This window comes from Phyllobates terribilis, unplaced genomic scaffold, assembly GCF_046119375.1.
Source record: "Phyllobates terribilis strain yellow unplaced genomic scaffold, ASM4611937v1 Scaffold_84__1_contigs__length_6523798, whole genome shotgun sequence".
NCBI lineage: Eukaryota > Metazoa > Chordata > Amphibia > Anura > Dendrobatidae > Phyllobates > Phyllobates terribilis.
The window spans coordinates 2146548-2154299 of NW_027362844.1; positions in this window are offsets into that span (position 1 = coordinate 2146548).

Here is a 7752-nt window from a genome sequence, read left to right on the forward strand (position 1 = left end):
CAATTGGTGAGGAACCAATATAGAGTCGGTAGGGGAGACAGGGTGATTGCAGATCAGCCTAGGAGGTCTCCATTTCCCCCTTTCCCTAGTGTCTGGGCTCCCTTCCCCTCATCCCTTTGTGTCGTACTTTGTATTCCTACACTGTGCGTGACATCAGGTCAGTGGTGGGCACTGAATGAGACCCCTGAGAGCCACCTTATTTCTTCCTGCCCCCCGGCTCTTCTTCAGATTAGCCGGCCTGCCATGACATTATGGTTGCAGCATGATGTACACCAGGCCATATAATCAGAAGAGGAGCCGGAGATGCCGGCAGCTAAGAGGCGGCTCTCAGAGGTCCCGTCCAGCGGCCACAGAATACTGATCTGGGTCCTGAAAATGTATTCTCCCACCTCTAATTGGATCCACTGTAAACAGACTGATGAAATATTTTACCTTCCTTTTGCTCAGGATTTACTGGAATGCGCACAGGAGAGCTGTGCTGGACACAACATCCAGCCCGAGAAGGTCTTCCTGGAGAACATGATCCAGACGTATGAGATGATGATTGTCAGACACGGGTAAGCTGGAACTACAGAAGTCCATGGGACGGGGGATTTATTCTTCGCTGTTTCCATTTTATACAATGGACCATGCTGCATTTTGTTTATCCCGTACAGTTTTATGTTGGTTGGAGAGCCGTTCTCTGGAAAAACGAAGGTCCTCCACGTCCTCGCTGATACGCTGTCTCTTATGAGTGAGCGAGGGTGCGAAGAAGAAAAAGTGATTTACCGGACAGTGAACCCTAAAGCCATCACCATGGGGCAGCTGTTCGGGCAGTTTGATCCAGTGTCACATGAGGTTCGTCTATGATTGGAATTATTGTTTATAATACTAATATCTTTGCTGAAAATGGGAAAATCTCCCCTTTTATGGCTTATGGACATGGTAGAAGGGGTTCCTTCAGAGACATAGACCCCAGCCATACATTGCCGGGCAATCATTTTATTATGACTTACTCCCTGTTTGCACAAAAATTTTATTTTCCTCATCAGACATGGAAGCAACAAATTGTATTATTTATGCCAGAAATTAGCATAAATTTGCATACTTCCAGCCACATTCTGACTAGACTGTGTCTGGCCTCACTCAATACACTTGCTTTGAGTGAGGTCACGCACTTCTAGTTGGCATGTGACCGCATATATGCAAATCACTTACTTGCGGTCTCTTCCGGTGCCGGCACGTTCACTTCAATAGGGGCCACGTGTAGTCAATACATGTGTATCATCAATATCATAATCCCAGGCGTTCCCTTTAATAATCCTTTCAATTGTGGGATTGTATTGGATTTTATGGGAAGAGCAATTTTATTGATGCCTCTCTTCATTTGCAGTGGACCGATGGGATAGTCGCTAATACTTTCCGGGAGTTTGCGTTATCTGAGACCCCGGAAAGAAAATGGGTTATCTTTGATGGACCTATTGATACGCTAGGGATAGAAAGTATGAACACAGTCCTAGATGATAATAAAAAGGTAACTCTCTATTTTACTTTGTGAAAACTTTTTTTTTTAAATTTAACCACTTCCCGACCACCCACTGTAGATAAACGTCGGCGCTGCCAGGGCTCTGTGCAGCGCGGACGCTTAAAAACGGTGGGTGGTCCCGCAGCGCTCAGCACCCCGAGGGTCCTGCAAGCGCTACGGGTGCGGTGCAGAGCGATAGCTCTGACAGGGAACATGATCGGGACCTGATTGGATCAGGTCCCAGTGATGTTAACCCTTTGCTGTCTTCTATATGCCGCGATCTATAGTGATCGCGGCATATAGAAGACAGCAGGAGGAGAAGGGGGTCTTCTACTTACCTCTCCGACGACCCCTGATACCTTCCAGGACCTGACGTTGCTATGGCAGCTGGAGGTCACATGACCGCCTCCAGATCTGCCATATATGGTGTCCTGCCAGGCTCAGCCTGCAGCTGAAGCCTGGCAGGAGACACTGACTGTGAAACAGTCAGCAAAGATCTCATGTAATGTAATATATGTTTATTACATTACATGAGATCAGTGATCAGAAAAATAAAAATTTATGTCCCATACAGGTACTAAGTAAAAATGTAAAAAAAAAGTAACAAAAAATGTTTTCAAACTACTAAAAAAAAAAAATCACAAAATAAATAAATAAAATATTAAACCGATAAATCCGTATATTTATGCAAAAACAAAAAAAGTACACATATTTGGTATCGCTGCATCTGAAACAACCCGAGCTATAAAACTGTCACACTAATTAACTCCTTCTGTGCACAACGTAATAAAAATAAATAAAAAACGGAGCATGACACATGACTGTCGGCCCAAATATGGAAAAATTATAGCTCTCAAAATATGGCGACGCAAAAACTAGATTTTACAAAAAAAAGCGTCTTTTAGTGTGTTACAGCTGTCAGTCATAAAAACCCGATATAAATCTGGTATCTCTGTAATCGCACCGACCCGAAGAATAAAGTAATCTCTTCACTTATACCGCACGAGGAACGGGCGTAAAAAATAAATAAAACCAATTCTTCACCTGCTACTGATTTGTTTATTATGTCTCCCAATGTGCTCACCACACATCTAGATAAGTTCCCTAAGGGGTCTAGTTTCCAAAATGGTGTCACTTGTGGGGGGTTTCCACTGTTTAGGCACATCAGGGACTCCCCAAATGCGACATGGCGTCCGCTAATTATTCAAACAAATTTTACATTCAAAAAGTCAAATGGCGCTCCTTCCCTTCCGAACCCTGCAGTGTACCCAAATAGTGGTTTTCCCCCACATATGGGGTATCGGCATACTCAGGAGAAATTGCACAGCAAATTTAATGGTGCAATTTTTCCTGTTATCCTTATGATAATGCAAAATTAGGGGATGAAAAACATTTTTTGTGGGAAAAATGTGAAAATTTTATTTTTACGGCTCAATATTATAAACTTCTGTGAAGCACCTGGGGGTGCAAGGTGCTCACCACACATCTAGATAAGTTCCCTAAGGGGTCTAGTTTCCAAAATGGGGTCACTTGTGGGGGAGCTCCACTGTTTAGGCACATTAGGGACTCTCCAAACGCAACATGGCATCCGCTAATTATTCAAGCAAATTTTACAATCAAAAAGTCAAATGGCGCCTCTTCCCTTCCGAGCCCTGCCGTGCGCCCAATCAGTGGTTTTTCCCCACATATGGGGTATCTGCGTGCCCAGGGGAAATTGCACAACAAATTTTGGGGTCCATTTTTTCCTGTTACCCCTGCGAAAATAAAATTATTGGGTCTAAAGTAACATTTTTGTGAAAAAAGTTAAATGTTCATTTTTTTCTTCCACATTCCAAAAATTCCTGTGAAGCACCTGAAGGGTTAATAAAGTTCTTGAATGTGGTTTTGAGCACCTTGAGGGGTGCAGTTTTTAGAATGGTGTCACTTTTGGGTATTTTCTGTCATATAGACCTCTCAAAGTGACTTCAAATGTGATGTGGTCCCTAAAAAAATGGTTTTGTAAATTTTGTTGGAAAAATGAGAAATCGCTGGTCAACTTTTAACCCTTATAGCTCCCTAACAAAAAACAATTTTGGTTCCAAAATTGTGCTGATGTAAAGTAGACATGTGGGAAATGTTATTTATTAACTCTTTTGTGTGACATATCTCTCTGATTTAAGGGCATAAAAATTAAAATTTTGAAAATTGCAAAATTTTCAAAATTTTCGTATTTTTCAAAAATAAACGCAAGTGATATCGAAGAAATTTTACCACAATCATGAAGTACAATATGTCACGAAAAAACAATCTCAGAATCAGGGGGATCCGTTGAAGCGTTCCAGAGAAATTACCTCATAAAGTGACAGTGGTCAGAATTGTAAAAATTGGCCTGGTCATTAACGTGCAAACCACCCTCGGGGGTAAAGGGGTTAAACACTGCACCCCTCAACGTATTTAAAATTGCTTTCATATAGTTCATTAACCCTTCTGGTTCTTTCCAGGAAGTAATGGAAAGTGGAATGACAAGAATGAAACAGTTTATTTTTACAATCTAGATTTTGATAACTTCTGAACAGGCAATTATAGCCGGCATACTTTAAAGGTAGTTATTTGGCCATGAACTGCCAAGGCAAACATCAGGACCACACAATCAAGATATCAAGGTGCCGATAAAGTTAAAAGGAAGCCCCTACACTGTTAACTATTTAGATTCTATAATCACTATTGACAACAGAATCGAAGGGGTTAAACGTCCATGGTCTGTGCCAACACTGATCATGGCTGATGCAGCAAGTTGTCAGCTATAATGTACAGGTGACCGCTACAGGATAGTCACCTGTCGGGGAACGCTAGCCTCTTATATTGCAGATCAGTAAAAAGACGTCTATTGGTCAATAAGGGGTTAAGGATAACAAAGTCAATGTTTTGGAGCGGCCATCACCAAGCCCTGATCTTAGTCCTATTGAAAATGTATGGGCAAAGCTGAAAAGGCCGGTGCGAGCAAGACGACCTACAAACCTGGATCAGTTACAGCAGTTGTCAGGAGAAATGGGCCCAAATTCCGACCTAAGAGTATGTGCCCACGTAGCGTTTTACAAGCGTATATGCTGCGGACTTTCCTCAGGGTAAACGCTTGTGAAACGCTAGGTAATCTGCCCCCCATGGTCCCCAAGGGGAATCCGCAAGTTCTATGCCCATGCTGTGGATTTTTCCGCAGCGTTTTTGATGCGCGCAATAATCCACAGCATGTCAATTAATTTTGCGTTTCCGCAAGCGGAATTACCTTTGCAATGCAATAAAAAACACAGGATAAACGCGTGTGGAATTCCGCATGTGGAAAACGCGCGATAAACGCAGGATAAACGAGCGTGGAATTCCGCATGCGTTTTTCCGGGAGAGGACATGCGGAAATGAAGCAGAAATTTTCTGCTTCATTTCCACAACGTGGGCACATAGCCTTATATTGTGAGAAGCTTGTGGGAGGAAATCCCAAATGTTTCACCCAAGTCATTCACTTTAAGGACAATGGTACCAAATACTAATGAAATGGATGGAAAGTTTTGACTTTGTTTTAAGCATTTTTATTACTTACTGCATTCTCGCTCTCTCATTATTCTGGCATTTGGCAAATATTACAAATGATGGTAATCCTAATTGACCTAAAACAGGAAAGGTTTATTCTGATTTCATGTCAGATATGGAGAGAAACATGCATATACTGTATGTCTTTTTATATAGTGTATGGAAACTTCTGGTTTCAACTGTATATGAGATATTGAAATTTAATTGGTCATATTGTAATTTATTTTGAATGAAGTAAGTGAATTCCCACATTAATTTGACATTATATAATAATGTCTTTATATTTAAATAAATCTCAAGTGATTTCAACAATACAACAGGATGTTATTTTCTTATAATAAAAAAATTAAAATAAAAAATTCTATTGTGGTGTTAATTTTGTAATATTGATTTCTTTATCTGTTTCATTTATGTCTCAGTGTTTGAAAAAGGCCTTTTGCATAAGGCTGAAACGTTACATTGAATTTTGGGATTTCTTTATGAAATAAAGAATTGCATTATCATTATGAATATTTGAGTGCCGAGTATCTATATATACACTGGCATGCCAGGCATGTCAATCTCCACAAGGAGAAAAATGACCCTTTAGATCCCAGTGAGAAGCCTCTCATACAGTCAAATCGGATCTCATGCTTTGTACTGACGAGGAGCAATACCCTGAAACACCGTGGCTGCAAATTGAGATTCTGGTTTGGCTTTTATCCCAAGTCATGTGACAAGGCTCGTTAAAGGTTCGATATTGACTTTTAGGATTGCTACTTCCAATAGACTTGTCACTTATCTCACTTTTAGCAAATCAGAATATACCGTAGATCATATATAATAGAAATAATCATTATCCACTGTCTGTCTTTCCAAAAGTGATAATAGGAAGTGCAGCCATATCGGTTGTGACCTTTGAATTAATTTCTCAGAAACAGACAGTGAACAGTCATTTTGTCAGGATGTTATATCAATGACTAAGTCATTAGTTTCCAAGAAGCTGCTTTAAAATTGACAAACTACTTCTTCCTATTTTTGCAGCGGTGCAATATTGCCATCTTATTAGAGAAGAGCAGTTAAAGAGAATGTGTTATCAAAAAATAACCAATTGTTTAAATTACCTTTTTACATAAAATGTATTATTTTTTTTTTACTTTTTTTCCACTATAGTAACCATCTAAACTAAAAAAACACACCCACAGATCCTGCAATTATCACCCTGGCCAAAATTAGTTTCATATTTCCTGTTGTATGCGGAAGATTTTTCAGCAGTTTTATTATCATGACTGAAAATGACAATGAAAGATGACACCTCTATATAAAGCAGATAAAGTAGCCACCATTCACATTAAATGATAGTCACAGCTCACCTCCTCACCCTTCCTTCACAATGAGTCTATTCTTAGGACTAGTGGCCAGTGTGAAAATTGTAAGACTTCAGGATTGTTTTTTTTGATTGTGATGTTAAAAAGTGAAAATCTAAAAAAAATGACATTTACAGTAAATTTAATGTAATCCCTTCTCACCATGGACAGTTTTAGTTTTTGCGCTTTTTCTTTGTTCCTCGCCTTCTTTCTCCCCTTTTGTGTGACATAGCTGTATGAGGGCTGTTTTTTTTACCCTACAATATACTGGAAAACTGGAACAAAAATTCCAAGTGAAGTTAAATGGGATTGCGTTTTTCATTGTATTTGGGTTTTGTTTCTAAGGTTTCATTGTGCAGTGAAAATGACCTGTGAACATGATTCTTCACGTCGAGCAAACTTGAAAAACCAGATATCAAACTTGTATAGTTTTATTTTGATGGTGAAAATATTTCAGAGATTCAGTCGATAGAGCTTTATGAGGGCTTGTTAATTGCTGAGGTTTTCATTAATAACATTTTTTGGGTTATATACGATGTTTCAATCCCACTTTTTCATGTACCAACATGGCAGCCATGGGGGCGGTCAGCAGGCTCATGGTTGCCACTGAAATCCATAAGCAGCACTTTCACTTAGTGAAGGGGGTGGAAGGCAACATCCCATGGGCATCCAAAATGGTGAACCTCTGGGACATCGCACCTTAACTACCACGGTCAGGGATTTACTGCAGCATCTAAGGGGTTAACAGCAGCAACCAGAGCTGCTCTAATAGCGGCTTTTACAGACAAATACCGGCAGTATAACACAGCTGGAATCTGCAGGTATATTGCGGGTGGAGTTGCAGAGTCCACTCCACACACTCGCACCCAACATGCACTATACATGTAGGGCAGATGGGGGTTAAACAACAGAGGACACGTTCCTTTTAAGCGCTTAAGAGTTTATTTATTTTTTACTTTGCAGATAGTATACTGGCATATGCTTTGTACTTAAAGGGAATGTCTGCATTAGTTAATGTCTTTTTGTTAGAAGGGCCCCAATATGCTGACTAAAGGATGATCTGTTGCTGGCAATCTCAGCGATAAGCCATTTGTTGAAAAATCTGGCAACAAGCATTTAATTCTCCTGCACTGCCACCAAAGGAAACAGGAGGTACTGCACAGTATCCAGTGAAATCAATAAGCTGACTATGTAATGAATGAAGTACTGGGACCTTCAAAGTGGGAATGACTCCATGTAACTGCTCTCTAGTCTGCATAAAATGGGTTCAGGTTTACAACGGAGAATCCCCACTATTAACCTGTATAGTGCCCCAAGTATGTGCAAGTGGTTTCTAAACCA